Source organism: Macaca thibetana, chromosome 1 (assembly GCF_024542745.1).
Source record: "Macaca thibetana thibetana isolate TM-01 chromosome 1, ASM2454274v1, whole genome shotgun sequence".
Lineage (NCBI taxonomy): Eukaryota > Metazoa > Chordata > Mammalia > Primates > Cercopithecidae > Macaca > Macaca thibetana.
In genome coordinates, this window is record NC_065578.1 from 141,149,004 (window position 1) to 141,172,317 (window position 23,314).

The 23,314-nt window shown below is 42.8% G+C and overlaps 1 protein-coding gene, 1 long non-coding RNA gene and 1 other non-coding gene across 3 annotated transcripts in view; 2 read left to right on the forward strand and 1 right to left on the reverse strand.

The window, feature by feature from the left end:
* Positions 1–23,314, reverse strand: part of MIA3 (MIA SH3 domain ER export factor 3) — a 935,339-nt gene that overhangs the window by 812,203 nt on the left and 99,822 nt on the right. The gene's annotated exons all lie outside the window — the stretch shown is intronic.
* Positions 7,895–20,874, forward strand: LOC126937809 (uncharacterized). The gene is made up of 4 exons (XR_007719856.1): positions 7,895–8,044; positions 8,127–8,271; positions 14,185–14,239; positions 20,784–20,874. It is a non-coding gene; the product is annotated as an uncharacterized LOC126937809 (long non-coding RNA).
* On the forward strand, positions 11,135–11,238 carry LOC126944545 (U6 spliceosomal RNA). Its single transcript, XR_007722087.1, has one exon. It is a non-coding gene; the product is annotated as a U6 spliceosomal RNA (small nuclear RNA).

Sequence of the window (23,314 nt, forward strand, 5' to 3'; positions counted from 1 at the left end):
CCTGGAAGGCTAGAATCACATCTTTAAATTTTTTTCGATCTTCCCTCCTCCCAGAGAAAGGAAATACTGAAAAGGAATAAACAGAGAATCTGCAGTTAGAAGATGGGGGTTAAAGTCCCAAGTTGACCGTTCACTAGCAGAGAGAAGGTGGCTCTTGCTGTTTAGCTTTTCTTTAAAGAGTCTTGTCTTTAAAATAAAAATAATAATATATTCCTCCCTTACAGACTAGTTGTAAAGATTAAATGAGATGGTGTATGTAAAACACTCAATCTCATGCCCAGAACCTTGCAAATCTCATGTAAGGGTCATTTGTTTGTTGCAAGACTACTGATGTACCCTGCACTTGGTAGACACTTGGCACATAAATGTTCACCCTACATGTGCACCTTGGGCTTAGGCATCTGTAGACATGGTTTCTTGGTCATTTATGGCTTTTCTCTTAACTAAGGAAGAACTGCTGTGAACATTTCAGAATAAGAGCCATCTTCCTTCTTGTCATTCAGTGGCTTTACAAGTGGGTCATCTATATACTGGCTCCTGAAGGCATTTGGTCTTCTCAAGAGAATGTGATCATGTCAATGAAGTAAGAAAGCAGCCACTGCTGTCCAAATGGCAGCCCACACAAGACTCCATCTTTTAATTACTAGGTGGTTTGCTGGTATAATTGCGCAGTAATTGCCTGAACTTGTGTAGCAATGAAGTGTGTTTATAAGTCATCAACCATGCAATAAAGGCCCACTAATTCACATTGGCTAGGGTTTGGAAGGTTTGAATGCCAATTGCCTTGATATGGGGCTAAAAGTGCCTGATACATTTATCTTCAGTGCCTCCTTGAAATATGTTTCTTCTTGTATTCTTTCTATGGGCATTCTAATCATGGCCTAAAGTCATTTACTTGCTTCTTTGTTCTACAAATCTCAAGTAAGCTTTACTTCAGCAAGTATGTAAAACAGTTCACTAACATACTGAGGTTTATTCATCTACTCTTAATAGTGTATTAATTAGAATAGACCAAGCTAAACAGAAAGAAGAGTAGACAGTGCTGAGTAGGCAATGCCTGCTTGTGTTTCTGTGACTTTAACATGACTATATGTTACAGACATTGGTGGGATGTATCATTAGGGCTAGACATAAGAACGTTTTTAAGTAAAGACTAGTCAGAATGAAACATGTCAGAATTTTTCACTCTTTATGCACTTAAGTATGGCTGTTAGAATGACTTATTTCTGATAATAAATTGTTTTTTGCCAATAGAAGCCATTGACTTTGGGGGCATCAAAATGTGGGTTTGCAATTGAACATTAACAGCACCTAGTCCTTGTGATCAAGTTTAACTTTTGGGGATATTAAATGTATAATGTAGTAGAAAGTCTGGAGAAATATTTTGGGTCTAGGCTCTCCCATTTGCAATTTCTATGACAATTTACTTCAATTACTTATGTCCTAGCTTCTTCATCTAGGAGACAATGAGTTTGGAAAAGATTGGTATTTCCATAGAAAAATATCTGTGAAGCCCTGGAGCTCACATTGGGCAAAGTTCTGGGCCCTCCCTATGAGTCTTGATAAGTAGAAAGGGACCTACTTTTATCTATCTGGCATACTGGCTTTCAAATTCATTTTTTGTAAAGTGCCTGCTAAATTGTATTGGAATACCACTGGACTAGATGATCACATTGTCCCTCTGAATTCTCACTTTCTTTAGAACTAAACTTTCACTCTAGAATGTTAAGCATTGTGAGGCTCTTGGTTTGCTCCCTGTATGTACCCTGAGAGATGGCGGATTCATCCTTCCCTGGGCGCAGCCCCATCAAGGTCAGCTTGGGCGTACTGCATGGTCTGGTTGCTGGAAGCCTTGAAGCTTAGCTTTCTGGTTGCTACCCTTGGTTCCTATGTATCATGGTCAGGACCTAAAAACAGTCCTCAGGGGCTGAGTAACTTTAGCCTAATACATGTGCACAAATGGCAGCAGAGTGGGCAACCGTTGAGTTGTCTAGGAACCAAAGAAGCTGGAGGACCCATAGCCCTCCCCTCTCCCACAAGGTAGCATCATTTACTTAGATACCAGTTCTAACGATACCATCTCCCTGGAAGGGAGGAAGAAGGCAGAAGTATCTGAAAGCCCAGCATTTGACCTTGGCTAAACATTCATTAAAAGGCTGTATAAATGATCATATGCAACTAGGCTCGAAATTGGTGGGGTTCTAAATTATTCCCCCACTCCAATCAGTCAGTGAACCCTCAGAAAAGAAACCATCATTTTTACAGGCAAAACAAATAGTGTTTGTCATGTGTGTGCACATTTGAGTCATGTTAAGAATTAAATTTGGGGGCTCACTGTACTTAGAAACTGTTAGAGCATTTTGCTGATGACCATCTATTCTCTGGAGTTTGAAGGACTCCTCTGAGTTGTTCAGGCCTATCCTTCCTGTATGTCTTCACCTCCATAGCAGAAAGCACTTTCTCTGCTTTTTCCCACTCTAGGAGTGAGATTGATTTTCAGCATGTATGTTTTATTTGGGCCCCTAAAAGGTAACGTTACCCGAGAAGCTCCTTTTGCATGGATGTCATTGTGCCTGCCCTACGCATATGTGTTGGTTGCATGGGGGATTTGCTCACTCTGGCCTGTGAACAAGACAGCAATTGGTCATTCTCCTCCAAGCAACAGCACAAACTAGACTGAGCATGATGGGTCATTCTCCTTCTTTGGGAACTGGATGTCCTGCCAAGAGCGGAAGAGAGCTCCCCACACACAGGTATCCCATCACGCTGCGCCTGGCTCCCTGCCCCCTCCCCTCTCCTCTTCCCAAGAACATGTCCACACTTACCTTGGTGCCAGCAAGAGCCTTGTTCTTCGACACAGCCACGGCGTTCCTCACAGGTTAATGCGATTGTAAACACCGAGTCACTGCCAGAGAGTTTAAATGCTGAAGGAACAGCAAGTGGTGTAAAGATGACCTCACAGCCTGTGACTGCCAAGTGGAGGCATCAGACGTTGCTGCTGGCAGGCAACATGGCAGAGAGACAAATGGTATAGGGGGGCTTTTGAACAATGATCTCCCCAAGAAAGAGCCACCCTCTCCTGTGTGTCCCAAATGGTTAGGCTGCAGGTGGTGGTCATGATGAAAGCCACAGGGGCCAGATCTCCACCCCAGGCAGGATGACTTAAGGGAGAAATTAGTCCCACCCAGTCCTCTCTGAGTGTTCATACTTGGAGAAAAATTGCATTTGCTAAGTTGTGTTGCATTGGTGGGTGAGGGTGGGCAGGGAACAAATTTTGTAAAATGTACTCAGGGATTTCTTTGAAGTATCCTAAAGGACTGCCTTTAAAAAGATGCATTTGGTAAAACAAAAAATAAAATAAAATAAAAAAGTAGTAAAAGATCTTGTCATGAGTTTGCCTACTGTCAGAGGAAGATAAAGCTTAGTGGTGATGTCTGTATTATAGTCTGTACAATTACAAAGCTATTACATTACACACTAGATGCTCAGCCTGTGTCATGATGAGTAGAGGGCAGTAGACAGAAAGGCGAGACAAGGAGTAAAAAGGGATTTTTGCCTTCAGGGTGCTCAGAATCTATAATAGTTCCGGAGAAGTAACTAACTCTTAAACAACCAAATAACATGGTACAGTTCTCATTATCACATAGGCTGAAAACCGAGGAAATGTTCAAAAAGGATGTGGAGGGATAAGAGCTGGATTTCAAAGAATGGCTGGATGTATGTGTGTGCACATATGTACATGTGTGTATGTGTGTGTCTGTGTATGTACGGTGTGTCATGCTTTCAATGTGAACATGGTTAGTTATTTAGGATTGCTGGGGACACTGGCTCTGACCGGCCGCAATCTAGCATAAGTGGAAGAAAGTGTAAACCAAATGTCATAAACAAAGTATAACTTAAAAGCTCTCTTTTTCAAATAAACAAAGTTCTCCAATCAAAGTTTTGAAAGCAGAAATACTTTCTTCCCATAACCTCTAAGTGCTTTGTTTTTATTGTTATTATAGTTACCTGGTTTATGATGAAGGGAAGATATCCACATTTGGGTCATATCTTACATATTAGTAACTAGAACTTGGGCTTTTTTTTCCTGCAACCAGGTTTAGAAAAGAACAAACGGGGAAAATATATGCATCTGCTGGGTGGGAGGTTTTCTCTTTCTTCTCCTTCTTCCTAAGCCCCAGGCTTCTCTCTCTACTCTCTCTTCTTCTGGAAGAGTTAGTGTGCAATTTAAAAAATCATCTGAACTACCTTCCTTTCTTCATTGACTGCTTTTTCTTCCAGTGTCTCTGATCTCCCTGCCTCTCAGGCCCCAGGTCCCTCCAAGCTGCATGGCTGGGGTTTCCTCGAGGGCTCTATAGCCCAGGATCTATGCACAGTCTTTGTACTTATGTGGAAAAAAAGAAAAAGAATTGAGACCCACTGTAATGTGAGGTAGATGTGGTTAGGGATGGAGATGGGAAGAATCAAGGACTATGGGGTGTGTGTGTGTGTGTGTGTATGCGTGTGTGTGTGTGTGTATGTGTGTACATCTCCATTTCCTTTTCTCCCTCATCTCCAATCCACAATTATTTCTTGCCGTTACAGAGCCATATAATCCTAATTTTACAATAGAACCATTTGCCTTAAATAGTTGTCTCTTACTCTAGACTTAATCCTATCCCCAAAGTAGGGGAAAGTAGGGAAAATTGCTTTGCCTGAATAATTTGTAACTAGGAGCGCGCGCGCGCGCACACACACACACACACACACACACACACACACACTTTTTCAGATGCTTTAATACAGTAAATGCCACTGCCTATTGATAATTCAGGGAATTTTTAAATAATTTCAGTCTAAAAGTAAAGTATTTTATTGGGTGATAAACTTAATTCTTAGGTACAGCTTCCTTTATTCTCATTTCCCTCTTCACTATCTCTTTCTCACTTTTTCCAGAATTATTGGCACTGTAAGGAAATAATGATATGTGGAACTCCGCAAAGAGCACACTCTTATGGCTGCAGAAACCCCTTACTTTTTATCTAAACTAGAGTAAAATTAACAGAGGCCTGAAACTGCAACTTGAAAGTAAAGGGTATTCTAAAAATCAATGTCTAAATTACTTTATGGATTGGTTTGTCTTTTATTCTCCTCAGATTTTTTCTTCTTATAGTCGGTGTTTGCATGTCAACTTGTCTCTCCAATACTATCACTTCAATCATTGCCTAGAGTCTTTTATCGATTGTTGGTGTTGCTATGGGTATTAGTGTTGCTATTGTTATTAGTGTTGCTATTATTACTGTTGTTATTATTATCCATTTAAAGATGGGAAGAACCAAGACTCAAACTTTAATTATTTTCTTACAACTTTTCTCACCTCGAATGGTGTTAAGAAGAAAAATGCCAGTGTAAGAGAGAGAAAGAGAAAAAGACTAGATTAAGTCTAAAACATATGGCAAGTAAATATATCCAGAATTATAGTACAAACACCAGAAATTCTGCTGTTGTGATTTTGCAGTTTGCAAAGTGTGCTGTAGCCCAGGAGCTTCTTGCCAGTGATCACTTAGCAGTGCCCTTCTCTGCTTGGGGGAAAGATACAGGGGTCTCCTAGAACTTTATCTGCTGCTAATTCTGGGAAGCATTAACTTGTATCTAAAAATATTTTATTTTCTATGAAAGCTGTTTTGCAATGTTTGCCACACACTTTTGATTTAAATTTTTTCTTATGCAGGCACACTGAGCACTGATACCAAGTATGGGTAAGCTACGGCAAAGAAAGGAGAGACAGGTAACACCAGGAAAGGCACACTGTCTGGAGGGGACCGGGACAAACTTTATTCGCCAAAAAGATTTTAAAATGTTTTACGTTAGTTTAAAGCTATCAGAAAATTAAATGCAAATATAGATTTCAATGTATGCTTAATTGTTTTATAGAAACTTTTATACAGATAAAATATTTTTCTTCTAAATTGGTTCTGGCAGGATTTGGAGAGCACAGGTTTCTAGCTTGACTTATAGTGAGGGATGTGTAAAAGACAGCAGAGGAGGTAAGGTCAAGAGGGGCCAGATGCCGGGAGCACTTCAGTGCCTGAGTAAAGAGATGGGACCTACGGGCTGTCTTTATGAACATATAACTAAACAGCAGCAGGTCAAGCAAGTGTCATCAATAGAGATCCCTATATCAGGGTCCTGTCTACACCTCCAAGTCATTTCTGCAGAGTCGGACATCAATGGAAGCTTTAGAGATGAAATATTTTAAGTACAAGAATACAATTCACTATTGAAAAGATTCCCTTGATAGAGAAAATAATCCTTACTAAAACGATACTATCTCATCCAATATACTAGCCCAAAGGCTCAGATTTGTGAGTGTATCAGTGGAAGACCCTTGTAGTCTTGAATAAACTCTTCTAGAAACCATAAAACTGAGCTTGTGGCTGGTGATCGACCATCATAATCAATCCATCCATCTTCATGATGCCAGCCCTGTGCTCTGGGTGCTGAAGTTTCCTCAAATATGCCAGGCACCTGTCTGCTTTAGGCCTTGACTCTGACTTTCCTTTCTGCCTGGAACACTCCCTTGCCCCCAAACTTAAATATTTTCCCTAGTTTGATCGACTTGGATTAACTTATTTTAAATTGCAACCACCCTGTGGCCTGCAATCCAGATCCTTCTTGCTCTGCTCTACACCTTCCTCTTCCCAAAGCACTTACCACTAAAATATGACATACTTTACTCACTTACTATTCTTATTGTTTACTGTTGTCTCTTGGGAATCAGGGCTTTGTTTGGTTTGTTCATTGATGTATCCTCAGCATTGGGATCAGTACCCAGCACATTGTAGATCCTCAATAAATATTTCTAGAGTGAAGGAATCAATGCCTGGTTTTTAGAGGTTCTGCAGTTAACACAAAATCTTTATAATGTTGCATTTTCGAGCTCATCCTTTCGGTGCCACACCCATGATGCTGCATGATGGGTGTGTGTTCATGACTTGCAACTGCTCCCTCATGGGGTAGCAGAAGGATGCATAGGACTTGGGGTCCAGTTCCAGCCTTGCCCACTGTGTGGCCTTGGGCCTCAGTTTCCTCATCACTACAATAACTTCCTTAGAGGGTTTCTGAGAGGAAGAATGAGGTGACATAAGTGAAAGTGTTTGTACACCATAAAATGGGATACAGGTGTTTTCCTATTGAGAAACACACAGAACTTTGGGCTGCAGTTTTCACTGTTCATAAAATTTTCTGGCCTGGCTTGCTGGACCTTCACTGATGATCTGCTATGTGACTAGAACTCTCCTAGGCAATTACACATATTATCTCCTCACTGAGCAAATTTAGCTTCGTTATCCCACTTTTTACAGGTGAAAGAGAGAAGACTCGTGAATTGTCAAAGTCACCTGGGTAGTGAATGTCAGGCTGAGACCCAGATCCTCGACTGTCTGATATGATTGTATTCTTGGTCATACTGCCTGTTTCACTGCTCTCTCTCCATAGCAACATGTCCCATCCCTCTCCCTACTCAAGTCTCCCACCCAGTCTCCCACTCTTTCACACTAACACACATATGTACATATACATCCTGCCCCATGACCTGGTGTAACGTGTATCTTGAAGAATCAGCAACTCTCAGCACTCAGATCACTGCCAAGTCTCAGCATCTCAGCTCATCTTGCCTTCTGTCTGTTTGTTTTGTTTTTTCACTTTAACCTCATTAAAGGTCAGCAAGGATCACTTAAATTTTGGGTTATGCTCTGTCACATATTATGGGGTAAAGGTTGCATCATAACAATGTTTTGGAGAGTCTTAGAGACCTCTGGACTATCCCATGTGAATGATGAGGTCATAGTACATATCCATCCTGCAGGCTTTCAGCCTTGACCAGAGGTTTTCATAATTAATGCAGCATCCTTGGGGCATGATCTGAAGCTGGTGAGCCAATGAGGACACCCTGGCAGGGCAGCTGAGCTGCGTGGATCCTTGTTCTGTCACCAAGCCTTTAAGTCATGTGCTGACATGTTACAGTCCTGCCTGGGACCCTTCCCACAAATACTTAAGATACACGGTGAGCTCACAGTCTGCTTGTCTGAGGTGGAAGAAATCATCTGTTCCATTCTTAAATTCCTCCATTCTCTTTCTTTCCCCAGACTTTGGGAATCATCCAACTGATGGAAAGAACCAGGAAAGGAGTCAGGATCTGCACCTTGGCGACTTTGAAGAACACCCAATTTGATGAATGAAAACTCCTCACTTGTGCTCTGGTGGTGTTTTGGGACAATGGGGCCCTCCTGGGTAGTAGTTATTGGTGCAGTCTCTATCAGTAACCACCCCAAGTTTGAGATCCTTTACAAGGGAAGGTCATATTTCCAAAACTGAAACCTTGACCAAGGACCCCAGAGAGAAAGGAAGGAGACACCACTCAAGTGTGTCATGGGCCTGTCCTAGGGCCTGGGAGTCGGCAGTCAGTGGCCTGGGATCCAAGGGTTAACAGCATGACCTGTTCTGGCTGATACCAGTCACATGGTGTGCTCAACCTCACTGTTATTATCTGTTTCGGGTGAGTCACTGAGAACACAGACAGGAAAGACCCATGAACTTAGCTGGTTTCGCCCCAGGGTCTGAGACTCCACACAGCTGAGTCTGGGCCGCTGGCAGTGACTCATGGTGAGCCTCATGGGATTGCTGACGCAAGGTTGGAAGGGCACGTGGTCCTTCCCCCCACCACTGGGTAGAATCCCCACTAAAGCCACCTTGGTCCATGGGGAGAGAGAAAATAAAACAAAAAGGAATCATTTCTGATACTATAGCAAAGTATACAGGTGGATTTGGCAGGTCCAACTGACAAGTCTTCCACATTCTGAAAGGACTGATTTTCTCACAACGTAAGAGTCTCTGGGAGTACTGGGGAGTGCATATTCAACTGTTATAACTGGCATGTGCAGAGAAAACATCCCTCCTATCTCTGTTCTATGACTAGTGAGGTCTTTGTCCTACTCCTGACCATCCTCTTTGGGCCCCTGGGGGGTCCTGACTGATTTAGCCTCACCTGAGCTCTTGGTGTCACTAGAGACACTCAGTGTGGCTGTGAGTCCCATTCATTCACTTCCTGACTGGGCTATCATCCTGCCCTGTTCTACCCTTGCTGTTGGAGTTCAGGACAGGCTGCTATAAAATATGGCCCTTTGGCATTTTAGAAAACAGTAGAAGCAGTAAGGACACTCTCTGACCTTCTCTTGCCCTTCTTCCCTTAAGCAGGCTATAAAACCTAGACAGAATTTTCTGACCACCTGAAGGAGGCCATAAGATCCTCATTCAAGAGGTATCTTCAGGCCATGTGCAGTGGCTCATGCCTGTAATCCCAGCATTTTGGGAGGCTGAGGGGGGCAGATCATGTGGTCAGGAGATAGAGACCATCCTGGCTAACACAGTGAAACCCCATCTCTACTAAAAATGCAAAAAATTAGCCAGGCATGGTGGCATGCACCTGTAGTCCCAGCTACTCGGGAGGCTGAGGCAGGAGAATCGCTTGAACTTGGGAGGCGGAGGTTGCAGTGAGCTGAGATCACACCTCTGCACTCCAGCCTAGGTGACAGAATGAGACTCAGTTTAAAAAAAAAAAAAAAAAAGTGCCATCCCGATACCTAGAGGAAGGGAACTTCCTTATTCTCAAAGACACGGAGGCCAGGAAGAGTCTGAACAAGGAGGCCTTGCTAAGTTCCCCTCAGGTTGTTACCATCAGGTCACACCTTTTTGTCCTCCAATCATATTTCTCCATGACTATCCACTCTTCATCAACCCAAAAATAAACACACTTCTCCCTTTCTTTGGATCTTCATTTCCAAAGGCTCCCCATCCACATAAAACTTATATTAATACCTGTGTATACCTTTCTCTTGTAAATCTGTCTTTTGTAAGGGGCACCTCACCCATGAACCTAGCGATGGATGTGCGAAGAAAATAAACCTTTCCTCCCCTCCACCAGTAAGCTGGACTCTCAGCCACCTCTAGGTCCTGATTCAGGCACACAGGGACCCACGGCATCTCATGAGAGTTAAATCTCAGGAACTCCCATTCTGCTGCCAATCTGCTATACACAAATGGAGTCTCAAAATGGGGAGCAAAGTCAAGAGCCACTCTCTGCCCTTGGTGTTTCTTTCATTTATCATTATTTTCTCTTCTTGTTGAATTTCTGTTGCGATTCATTGAAAGATCTATCACGTACCTGCTATTTGACAGGGTTAACTGTGACCTCAACGACGATGTTTTCCAAAAACTTCCCTGAAAAGTCACTTCCTGCTCTGTCTTTCCAGGGCACTTTACTCCTACCTCTTATTCTGCCTCTCACATGTATTGCAGGGATCTATCACTCCCCTGTTCTGTAGACCTCCCATGTTCCTGCTCAAAAGGAGAACCAGTCTTATTCAGCTTCTCGCCACCAGTGCTTGACACTCTATGAATGTCTGTTGATAAAAAATGAATAATGAAAGGAAACAGAAGGGCAAACTTAAGTACAGAAACTCTTCATACTCAGAGAGACAGCATGGTTTTGTGATTCAGGGCACAGGCTCAAGTCACACTGCCTTGGTTTTAATCCTGGCTCTAAGATTTAGCAGGAGTATGAGCCTAGGCAAGTTATTTAACTGTCGTGTGCCTCACCTTCCACATTTGAAATGTGGCAATAATAAGTACCTGCTTCACAGTGTGCTTGTGAGGATTAAATAAAACAATCTACAGTAAGCATTAGAATAATGACAGGATATGTAGTAAATGCTCAATAAATGTAAACTATTACGGTTTGTTCTTCCCCAGTGGATTTGAGTCTTTGTGGTGAAATGCATATGCGCTTAGATGAACAAATGGTTGGATTTAGGGTGTGAAGAAGAGAGTAAAATTCAAATTCCACTTTCAGTTAAAAACAGGGGAAAAGTCAATGGATTTTATGCTTTGCCGTCAGACTTCCCCAGGTAGATGGGAGATAATCTAATTTTTATTCTCTTTGCTTTACATGGAATCCAATGCAACAAGAAGGATGCAGGGGCATAGCAAAGTGTAGCTGTGTGTAACAAAGAAAATATAGTTGGAGGGCAAAGTGTGTCATCAAACAAGTGAAAAAGTATGCATTTTCTTACTGAAAAATGCATACTTTTTTCGTTGTTTGCTTCAGCAGCACATATGCTACAATTGGAACGATGCAGAGAAGATTAGCATTGGCCCCTGTGCAAGGATGACATGCAAATTAGTGAAGTGTACCATATTTTAAAAAAATCATGAAGGTAGGATTTGAGACCGTTTCCACCATATGAACTGCTAAAATACCCATAAGATAAATGGTTACTTTTAGGGAGCTGGCAGCAATCCCTGGTCTGAAAACATATAATCTGAGACAATTTAGTTAATCTTGAATTTATCAAGCACCTCAATAAACTCTTTTAAAAATGCCAAAAGAGCTTTCTCTAGATTCCCCCAACACTCACCTTTGGTCTAGTGGCTCTCACTGGTGTTTCAGCTCTCTGTTCAATGTCACAGCTTTGCTAGAAAGTGTAGTGGTCCCCCCTTATCCATGGGGGATATATTCTAAGACCCCTGGTGGATGCCTGAAACTGCTGATAGTACCAGACTCTTTACATGCTATGTGCTTTCCTATACATGTGTATATATGATAAAGTTTAATTTATAAATTAGGTGTAGTAAGAGATTAACAACAATAAACTAGAATAGTTGTAACAATATACTGCAATAAAAGCTATGTAAATGTGATCTTTCTCTCTCTCTTTCAAAATACCTCGTCGTACTGTTCTGCAGGGTAGTTAAAACTGCAGAAAGCAAAACTGTGGATAAGGGAAGACTACTGTAGTCACAGACTCTTCCAGAAACAGTCAGATGAAGTCTTGAAAAAGTGCCCATGAACATGGGAACCACTTGTAGCAGATCATGGAGACCACAGGAAGAGTTAAAACATGCAAAATGCTGCCTCCAATTCCCAGAGCACTGAAGAGAAGAGTCTCATGCTAGGTTGGGGAGTTAGGGAAAAAGTGCCAAGCAAAAGGAGGCAGGAAAACACAAACACACACACACACACAGGGGAAGGTGACCAAAAGCACAGGGCAGCATGAGGGGAATTCGGAGCACGCCAGGGAAGTGAAGTCTAGACTTGCTCGCACAATTGCAGCTCCCTAATCCTCTTTTCCTGGATCTCTGGCTTTCCCTGGATTTCCCATAATAGGATCTTCCATTTTCACCTCTTCTTCTACTTCCCTTCACCCTCTGTCTCATTTATGGAACTGAGACTGGACTTAATCGGCCTGGGACAAGAGAAATGTTTAGCCCAGTGGTTCTCAAGGTTTGCTGTGGGTGGGTCAGGGGCCAGGCAGTCTCCATTTGTCCTGCAAATCCACTCACCATCCTTCTCACCCAGGGGTGGCCTCCTGTGTCGCAAAACAACAGGCTCTCTTGCCTCTGGCTTCTGGTTTGCAGAAGATTGGCAAAGTGGGGTTAGGTGCTTATACCCCTATCAGGCCATCAAGCACTGGCTATGTCCCTCCATGGCAAAATCCCAAGCACATACTATCTTATGGCCCTTCCCACAGTCCCTCTGCTCCAGATTCCAGTAACCCACTTGCTGCACGTGCACCTGCATAGCTGCACCCAGGCTCTTAATAGCGCACAGCACTTGCAACTTCTCCTTACCCTGACTACCTCTCTGAAATGGTCGCTTTATTAAACTCTCCTAAGACTATCCTAATTTGAGTGTGTCATCAGTTTCCTGCAGGGACTCTGACAAAAAGGGAGCTTGTCTAAGATTCAGATTTCTGGGTATTGACTGCAGAAATTCTGAATAAATAGGAGGTCCTGAGGGGATCTACATTTTTAACAAGTGCCTAATTCTGATGCTGGTGGTCCAGGGATGATTTTGAGAGAGATTTGCCTATTTGCCTACACCTTAACTGTTACAGTGGACACAGTTCAGATTGAGTCAAATAGTGAGAATAACATAACCCCTATAGTTCCCATTGTTCCATTGTCTCCCCTGAGAAGTACAAATTTTTGGGTGGGATCATTGTGAGCCAAGTTGGGAAAGGCAGGGAGATTTCTAAACCAAGCCCTGGAATCTGTGGGAGGGCTCTGGTAGCCAGAAAAATAGAATTACAGAGCATCAGAGTATGTGACATAGAGATTCTCAACACCTCATGGATTTAGCCTGGCACAGTTTACCTATAGCCTAGGGCCCCTGAAGTTTATTTGTATTGATTGCAACATCACTCACAGGACAGGGAGATGTAAGAGATGGCATATGCTCAAACATGAAGTTGAAGAGTGGGATCTATGCAAGCCAGCCATGCATGCCACTGGTCTACCCAATGGTTGTTACTAACACGGTGTGAAAACGAGGCACTTGGCCAAAGAGAAAAAAAAATCAGAAAATGAACTGGTGTTAGGGAAACAACGAGGACCAATCAGGCATACAGAGAAAACCCAAAACTTACTTGCATCTTAAAGTCCTATGGACAGAAACCTGTCCTGTTTTGCAAGTATCAGGTGTATTCCTGGAAGATGACTATTTCAGGTATTTAGAGTAATATTGTTTAGGTAACAGGGTAGACAGCAGAGGCGGTTGGAGAAGAACAATGCCTTTTCTGGGAACTGCAACCTCCTGCTGTTTGTCTGTTTCCTTTCTTAGCATAGTAACTCAGAAGGTAGAGGGGCCAGCTCAGATTCTCCTTCACAAGGACATGCTGCAGACGTCAGGCCCCACCACTAGTGCCTGCCTTGAAGGTCTTCAAGCAAGAATCTAGTCATGGACATCCCCTTAAAGAAAATCTAATTTAAATCTTCTGCTATTGCTAACTGATGTGCCCGAAGAGATAACGCAAATAAATTAATTTGCAATGACATGAATGAAGTACACATTCCCCTGGCATTCTGCTTCCCGCCATAGCACACCTAGGTGTGATGTGCCATGAATCCCTTGGTAGCTCTAGAAAAAGAAGATGGGCTGTAATATCAAAACCCTGGATTCAAATCTTGACTCTGTCACCTGCTTTGGAAGAGTTATTTAACGATTCTGATTGTTTCTTAACAAAATTGAAAAAGTCTGGGAACCTCATAAGAAGATGAAATCTTTAATCGTATTAATGTATCTAATCACAACACAGCAGCTGTTATAGAGGTGTCAAATGAGAGTGGTCATTCTTCCTACTCTTCTAGAAGCTCTAGGGAAGCCCCACATCACCTTTTCCTTTCCTGTTTGCCATGGCTCCAAGTAAGAGACACTGTAGTCAAAATGACAATTTTGATTTCAGTCTTGAAATGTGCGGCCTAAATATAAAGCTCATCTATTTGGTTTGAGATTCAGAGACCCGAGTAATTCATTCTGAGAGATCCAGGTTCTAAAGTAACTTGATCCCTGCACAGGAAACAGTCTCAGCAATGACCTTGTCATCTCTCATTCACTCTAATTTCCTGGGCACCAAAGACTTCTACTTCCTCAGTGGAGAGTCAGATCAGAAGCTATAGACTCAATCCACTAAAACTCAATGGCCCTCTCTCAGCCTGCCGCCTGTCTGAGGTGAATCCAGGCAGCCTGTGAGAAGATGAAACTCCCCTGCATGAGTTTTTTTGGTGAGAAGTTTTAAAATCACTAATTGAATGTCTTTACTTGGGTGTTGTGCCATGTGTAACACTTAGAATCACCCCTGGTGCTCTCCTCTTATGTATTTCCTGAATGAATATGAAAATATCCTGAATCTACTGAACTTAATCCCTCAAACCTGCCATTTTGTCAACGACCTACCCTGAATTACTATCTGGTCCCATTTGACACTCATGAGTCTAGATTATTTTTCACCTAACTATACTAGCAAAGAACTTGTGTCCTGTGGCTAGCTATTGGCATTGACATTCCTCCATCCATCCATAATAATATATACATTATTGGGTTCTCACTACATGTTAGTGCCCTCTTAAATCTGGAAGTTCTTGGGTGAGTATGAGGAAATTTGGTCTATTGAAAGAAACATCTTCCTTTCAGCATTGAATTGAGGATTAAGCACTTGACCTTGATAGCCTATATCTGTCCCCAGATAGCCAATGTCCCTATGGAAGGTAGACTCCATCCACCTCCAAACCAAGCCCCTGGAAATGCATCCCTTGTTCTCATTGGTGGTAACAGGCACCTCCTTGAACCTCTCCCCAGCTTGGCCTCTCAAAGCACCAAACAAACCTGAAATTGTCTCAGGGGAACCCCTGTCTCTCTGACACCAGGGTACTAACAAATTGGACAGGAACCCCACTAAGCAGAGTGAAATCTAACTCTCAGCCTAAACCTGATAGTTTCTTTCTCCCCACCCAGATACAAGGTACCTTGACAACAATCCTTTAAAAAAATCACATAATGTCTCCCTTGTTCTATATGAATTTTTAAATTTTCATAGATTTCTCCTTTTGCTAAAGCCAAATGTAGCTGCACAACTGCTTTTATGTTACTTGCAAGAAGCTATTACATTCAAAAGAAAATGAGAACTCCAGGCTGTGCTGCCTAATGGCACCGAATATCTGCATTACACAGACAGAAAACTGAGATTGGATCCTGCCCGTTTTTCTTAAGGGGATGATGGTATAGAATCTATTTAGTCAAGAGCAGAAGGTAAGAGAGGATAACATTTTTCTCCAAAGGAAGGGCATGTAGCCCCTAAAGGTTCCTGCAGCCAGGCCTAGGAATCTCACCAGTGACCTGGCTTGGCTTTCAGTGGGCCTGTTTGGTTTTGTCCTAGCATAGAACATAAACAGCATCAAATAGTCTGGGACATCCAGAGGCTAAAGTGCCTGAGAGATTCTCAACCCTTTCTGTAATGATACATTTATTTTAAGTTCACTCCATGGATCTCCTCTCAACCACAATTTTAACTTGAGTATCTTTTCTACTCGTTCTGTAGGTTTATATGTCACTGCTGTTTTATGCTATGAAGTTAATTTTCCTTTAACTTTCTTTGTGTCATGATGAATTACTTACATTTAGGATCACTGTACTTTTCTTTCTTTAGACAGAGACAGGGCACCCTAAGTAGTGGTTCATAACACTGGAACCTAACTGTTGCTAATTTTCCTTTCTGACATCACAACTTGGTTCAGATTAACAAAACAGTGGTCCCTGTCTCAGAAAGGTGATTAAATTCCCAATGCCAGCAAAGTTCACACAAAGCAGGTCTAACAGGAAGCCACAGTGTCTAGCGGCAGCCTGCAGAGTCATATGTGACAGGAAGCAAGGAGAGGGCTGGAAACTCCAAATGGAGCAGTGCCTGACATGCCTTTACAGCCAGAAGTCTTCATGTTTATTGATGCTAAGGAAACAATTATAATTAGTTATGGCTAAGGAGGCAACCTGAAATACCTTTCCATTTATTCTTAATTCTGTTTCTGTTCTTAATACCACCACCACTACCATTGATGGAAATTCTATAGAAAGAGGAAGAAGGGAGAGTATGTGGGAAGAGGGAGGGATGGAGGAAATTGGGCAGCTTGGAACTAATGAAGGTAGTCTGAGGAACATCACACTATCAACAGTCTTTCAGAAGGGAGAGTGATGACAACAGTGAGGACCTTTGTGGAGTGCTTGCTCTATGCTGGGCACAGTTGTAGGTTCATTACCTGTATTATTTCACTGAATCTTCACTACAACACTATCAGGTAGGAAGTATTATGATCCCTTAGAGTAAATGGATCGCTGCCACATTGCATGTAAAAGGGTGATGTTACATATACAAAGTAATATTGCATATAGATTGAAATCACATGTAAATTAAGATTGATATTGCATGTATGTAGATCATATGTAGAAGAGTGCATTGGAATCAAGGCCATTTGTCAAGATGGCAGCCATCATTGGAAACTTTTTTCCTAGGGGTTACCAGTGGCCTAGTTTAGAAAATAACCTTGTGCCTCTTGGAAAAGGAGTTGGGAGCAAAAGAAACTAGCTGCTCATAGGAAAAAAGCAGACACAAAGAGGTTCTAAGATCTGCTTCAAAAGGGATCTGAAATAAAGACTAAGTGAGTGGTCCTTCAAGAGGCAGCAGGCAAAGCTCACCTTAGGAGGAAGAAGAGGAAGCAGCCATCTATGTGTCACAGGTGCTGAGGTGTAGGAGACCCCAACCCTTCAATCATCTTCCCTATTTAATTTGCTAATAATGCGTCAACATGGTAGACCCTGGCACACATTAGGAACTCAATAAATGTTACTTTTTTTATTTATTTGATAAGATCCAAGTGCTTTATCAGTGAAGTACATCTTTCTGTAAATTTAGTTCTACGATCCATTCTTAAGAATTGATTTTAGGGCTGGGCACAGTGGCTCATATCTCTAATAACAGCATTTTGGGAAGCTGAGGCTAGGAGTTTGGGACCAGTCTGGGCAACATAGTGAGACCTCATCTCTAAAAATGTTTACAAATTAGCTGGCCATGGTGATGGGTGCCCACAGTCCTAGCTTCTAGGGAGGCTGAGGTGGGAGGATCCCTTGAGCCCAAGAGCTTGAGGCTGCAGTGAGTTATAATTGCACAACTGCACTCCAGCCTGAGTGGCAGAACAAGACTCCATCTCACACACACACACAAAAAGTTTTTGCTAAAGAGAAGAGAGATTTTGGGGATATGTGGCAATAAAAGAAAATACTCTAGGGGAGATGGATATGGGAAGGACAGAGTGGGACACCTAAGAGAAACCCCGCATGATTTTCCCAATATTGTCTGGGCAGCCTTAGGAGCTGAGGGATGGAACAAGGAGATACCAGCAGCCTGCAGAAAGCAGTAGAGCTGACCTTGCACACACACCATCCACGGACACCTGGATGCAGCCCATGTTTACACCATAGCATGCGCTCTCACTTATATGCCTCATGTACCTGCTCTATTCCTTTAGCAGGAAAGCTATACATTATTTTTCCAATGAGTGGCCATTTGGAGGGAGATGTGCAGATATTTGGTTTATAACCTATCCCTGCTCGTTGCACAGCATAGGAAGGTATGGAATGGATGATGGCACAAATAGTAGAACCTCGTCAAAATACTCTGAAACCTTTATCCTTTGTAAACCCAGAGGCTCCTTCCATCCTCCACTCTCCTCTTTCAGAAGTCAATCATTTTAATCATGGCAAACCTTTCTCGGCCTATATGTGTCCCAGCAGCAAAATGACAGTCTCAACAACATTTACCTGTTAGCTATGGATTCTAGTCTAAAAGGACTCATATTGCTTTCATCTTCCTAGATCCAGTGCCTGGCACAGTGAAATTATTAAAAAATGTTTGTTGAACCCTTAGGTGATTTTACTATGTGCAGAAATATATATCAAAATATTCATTGAAACATCTCAGCCCTGGATCTAAGATTGGGTGAGGTATAGGAAGAAAGGGTAATGTACCAAAACAACAACAACAACAACAACAAAACTAGAGTAAGATATGGTTTCTGTCTTCTAGAAGTTAAAAAGACAGATAAGTAGCAACAGGCATGGTATGGTTAAACACTAAAATTAGTCATTTATATATTACCTGTTTTTCTCATACCCTCGCTGTGCATTAGAAGCTTTGTGAAACTACAGATGCCTGCAGTTCACACACAGAGATTCTGATTAGGTCTGTCTAGTCAGGGTCTATATTTTTAAACAGTCCACAGGCGATTCACATGCATATCCAGGATATGAATCACTATAACAAGTGCTAGAGAACATAATTAAAAGAGCTACTAGCAAGAACCAGAGTGGGGGGAGGAGTCTCACGGCATGATTGGAACCTCTTTTGAACCCTGAATCATACAGAGAATTTGGATGGTAGGGATGGAGACCAGAGAGCCTTCTGGTTGGGAGAAAGAATTGAAGACATGGTGAACAAAGGAAGTTGAAAATTAGGGAGAATTAGGGAGATATTGTTCAAAGGATACAAAATTCCAGAGAGGGGAAATAAGTTTAAGATATCTATTGTACCACATGGTGGCTAATCACAATGTATTGTCTACTTGAAAATTGCTGAGTAGGTTTTAAGTGTTTTCACCACAGAAAACGATGTGTGTGAAGTAAAGTGTATGTTTAGTAGCTTCATTTCCCGGTTCGATAATGTATATATTTTGTATACCATACATATATTTTTTTGTCAATGAAAAAAGCAAATTAAAAAATGCCAATGTTAATTAAAAGAAAAGAGTTGGAAGTCAAATGGATACATATTTGCTCAGTGGCAACCACATCTTAGAGTAAGGTGCAGAAGTGCCCATGTGAAGATGGTGGCTCTGGTTGAGGTAGTACCACCTGGTTACCCGATGGCAGAAAGAATATCCTTAATGACCAAAGGAAGGCCACAGAGGGAAGATATGCTTTGGCCATGTAAAACCAAAGAAAATGACTGAGGCGACTCAATCAATCTAGAGATTTATTCTGCCAAGGTTGAGAATGCGCCCGGGAAAAAGGCACGCAAAGTCACAGGAACATCTGTGATTCCGGAAAAAAAATAGGGAAGAATAGGCAAGCAATTGCATTCTTTTGAAGCTAGATTGGTGTTCACTGAATCCACATTTTAAATGTGAAAAGAAGGGATAGAGGAATAGTCAACTATGTATTGGCTCTGGCTCAATGAATCTGCATTTTTAGGTAAGATAAAGTAAACATAGAGTAAAGGAAGTATTCAAATGCATTTGTCTCAGGTGAGCATAGGGATGACTTCTAATCCTGCCTTTGTTCTCTAACTATGAAGATAAGCTGTGCTTTTAACTTCTAGAAGACAGAAACCATATCTTACTCTAGTTTTTTTTTTTTGTACATTACCCTTTCTTCCTATACCTCACCCAATCTTAGATCCAGGGCTGAGATGTTTCAATGAATGTTTTGATATACATTTCTGCACATTGGGGTGCACAGAGAATTTTCTTGTGAGCGAATTGCGAGGGAGGCTCCCTGGGGAGGCCTGTAACCTTCTACCTTTGTAGCTATCTATTTAGGAACAAAATGAAAGGCAATTTTGAGTGACTCCGTTCCCAAGCTTAACTTTGCTCTTTGGCATAGTGAGTTTGGAGTCCTGAAATTTTTATCTTCTTTTCACAGCCACAGCCTGGGAAGTAGGGCCCCTTTCTTTGTGCCTACAAAACAGCTGTGGATGGCTACAAAAATGGTCTTGAAAAAAATGTTGAGATAGACAAAGAAACACATGCATTCCCATTCCCAGATTTCATTATTAAGACTCTGTCTCAAGAAAGGTGCTTGAGTTTGAGGTCCCATATTCTTGGAATGGTGACTACTGGGAGCTTCACCTTACGGGTTGAGGATATGTTTCCCTGGCTTCCCTTAATTCCCAGATTATCAGGTTTCTTTCTTTTCAGTGACTCAGTGGCAAAAGTCTTTTGCCTTTCTACTTCCTTTCTAGGGAGTAATAAAGAAGAGGGGTGTGAGTGGGACTCAGGGATAACTGGAGGTAGAAAGGAGGTTCAAGAGATGAACCAAAAATATCTTAAATAAAAAATGCTCCCAGCAGAGGGTCAGGGGTGGATGTGCCTGATTCCCAATGCATGTCAAATATGCATTTGTCTCAGGTATGCAGAGGGATGACTTCTAGTTCTGTCTTTGTCCTGCACCTATGAAGATAAGCTGTTGCATATAAGATGTTCCTGCCTGTTCTAGGGCAAAACAAGATAGTAAAAAAAAGAGGTAATTGTAGCTGCTATCCCAGATGGAAAGGTGAGGGGTTATTGATGGCACACACCAAATTTGGTAAGCTCACTTATGACACCAAGTAAGGACACTTTCATTGTGTGAAGCACTTTTCATACAGGTGTAGGGACAGATCAGAAGATTCTGGAGAAGGCAGATCACCAAAGAACTCAAGATGTGCTGATATTTTGCCAATTTCCTTCATCAACAACTTGTCTTCTTTACCAACTAAGGGAAAACAAAGAGAACAAACTGGAAAAAAAAAAAAAAAAAAGAAGAAGAAATAATTAAACAAATAACTTAAATAAGAAGGTAAGACCCCCCCAAATCTCCCAAGATGGTGAGAAGTGTATTTGCATCATGTCTGCCTAACAATGAGCTATTATTAGGATGGTAGAAAATAGCAGCAAGTAAGGACTTCAGATTTCACCCAGAGGCAGAGCAGACAAAAGACACAACAGTTTCCCAGGAAAGGAAGATGATTCCAGTTTAATTCATTCAACAGAACTCTTCCAAGAATGAGACCAGAAACCCTAACTGCATCTTGGAGGGAGCTGGAGGCTTTCCCATCACAGTGAGGCCAGCTGCTACCATGGGTGCCAGTGCCAGAGCCGCTGTCTGCAGGCACTCTCATGTCTGCTTGGGCCAAGCAGCAATCTAAATTAAGATGATCATCTGGGTCCTCAGGCCCTCAGGGTGAGTATATATTGCAGCAGTTTCAGCCTGTCTCATACCCTCTCTCTGCAGATCTGCAGTGTCTATAGCCAGATTCCCTGACCCCCAACCCCTCAACTTCAGATCTCAATCCCCAGAACAATGTGGGCTTGAGACAGGAAATATTAAAACAGGTTTAGCACTTCCTCCTCCTCCCCCAACAGCAGTGGCATCCTAGTGTTGAGTCATTCTCCAGATTAGGTTGAACCAGCTGGCCACTGGGCTCCCTGTGTGTCACCTGAGTCATCCTCACTCTTGATTAGGCCTAGGGGTCCTCAATGGGCTTCCGCCCTCACCCCTGGGTTGCAGCTCTCTAGTCTAATAACATTCCCACTGTAATTACAAAACTCCTATACCCAAACTTCTTCCTGGGAGACAGTGAAGAGTGTTGCTCTTTCTTTCCTTCCTTCCTTCCTTCTTTCCCTCCTTCCTTCCTTCTTTTCCTTCCTTCCTTCCTTCCTTCCTTCCTTCCTTCCTTCCTTCCTTCCTTCCTTCCTCCCTCCCTCCCTCCCTCCCTCCCTCCCTCCCTTTCTTTCTTTCTTTTTTTTTTGAAATGCAGTTTCGTTCTGTTGCCCAGGCTGGAGTGCAGTGGCGCCATCTGGGCTCACTGCAACCTCCACCTCCGGAGTTCCTGTGAAGAGACCACCAAACAGGCTTTGTATGAGCAATAAAGCTTTTTAATCACCTGGGTGCAGGCGGGCTGAGTCCGAAAAGAGAGTCAGTGAAAGGAGATAGGGGTGGGGCCGTTTTTATAAGATTTGGGTAGGTAAAGGAAAATTACAGTCAAAGGGGGGTTGTTCTCTGGCTGGCAGGAGTGGGGGTCACAAGGTGCTCAGTGGGGGAGTGTTTTGAGCTAGGATGAGCCAGAAGAAGGAATTTCACAAGGTAATGTCATCAGTTAAGGCAAGGACTGGCCATTTTCACTTCTTTTGTGATGGAATGTCATCAGTTAAGGCAGTAACAGGCCATTTAAATATCACTTCTTTTGTGATTCTTCAGTTACTTCAGGCCATCTGGATGTATACCTGCAGGTCTCAGGGGATATGATGGCTTAGCTTGGGCTCAGAGGCCTGACACCGCGTTCAAGTGATTCTCCTGCCTCAGCCTCCTGAGTAGCTGCGATTACAGATGCGAGCCACCATGCCTGGCTAATTTTTGTAGTTTTAGTAGAGACATGGTTTCACCATGTTGGTCAGGCTGGTCTCGAATTCCTGACCTTGTGATCCGGCCTCCCAAAGTGCTGGGATTACAAGCGTGAACCACCATGCCCAGCCGTGTGTTACACTTTTCGACCTTGGTTCTCATCTCTTCCTTGGTTCAACCGTCTCTTCTTGCTCTTGACTGTCCTGAAATGGGAGAGTTTCCTGACCCCATCACAGAACATGCAACAGGGGTGTGGCTCATCTGTTCAGCTGCCTTGCTCAAACCCCTAATGGGCAGGGAGCATGCAGATGGGCAGGTCCAAGAGCTGGGGCCAGCACTTTTGGGCTCCGGCCCTATGGTAGCATCTAGGGGTGGGTGCCTGCAACTCCCGAAGCCCAAGTGGGAGTGTTACAGTGCTCTTTTTAGCTCTGCTGTCTGCAGAAGGCTTAAGTGTTAACCAGTTCAGTACCCTCTTGGTACCCGAAACCTTGTCCAGCATCCAGGAAGAATTAGGTCACATGGACGAAACAAAGGATGGTAAACGCAGGGGACTTTATTGTCAGATGGAGGTGGCTCTCAGCTGGAGGGATGGGGAGCTGAAGAGGGGATGAAGTAGGAAGAATGATCTTCCCCTGGAGTTTGGCTGTCCTGCAGCCAGTCTCCTCTCCAGTCATCCCCAGATGAACTCCTCTTGACATTCAGACATTCCTTCTTTTCTCTCCTTCTCTGCCGGGCCCGCTTTTCTGCCTCTGCTCATCTACTTGTGGAGCATGGGATTTGGGGTTTATATGGGTA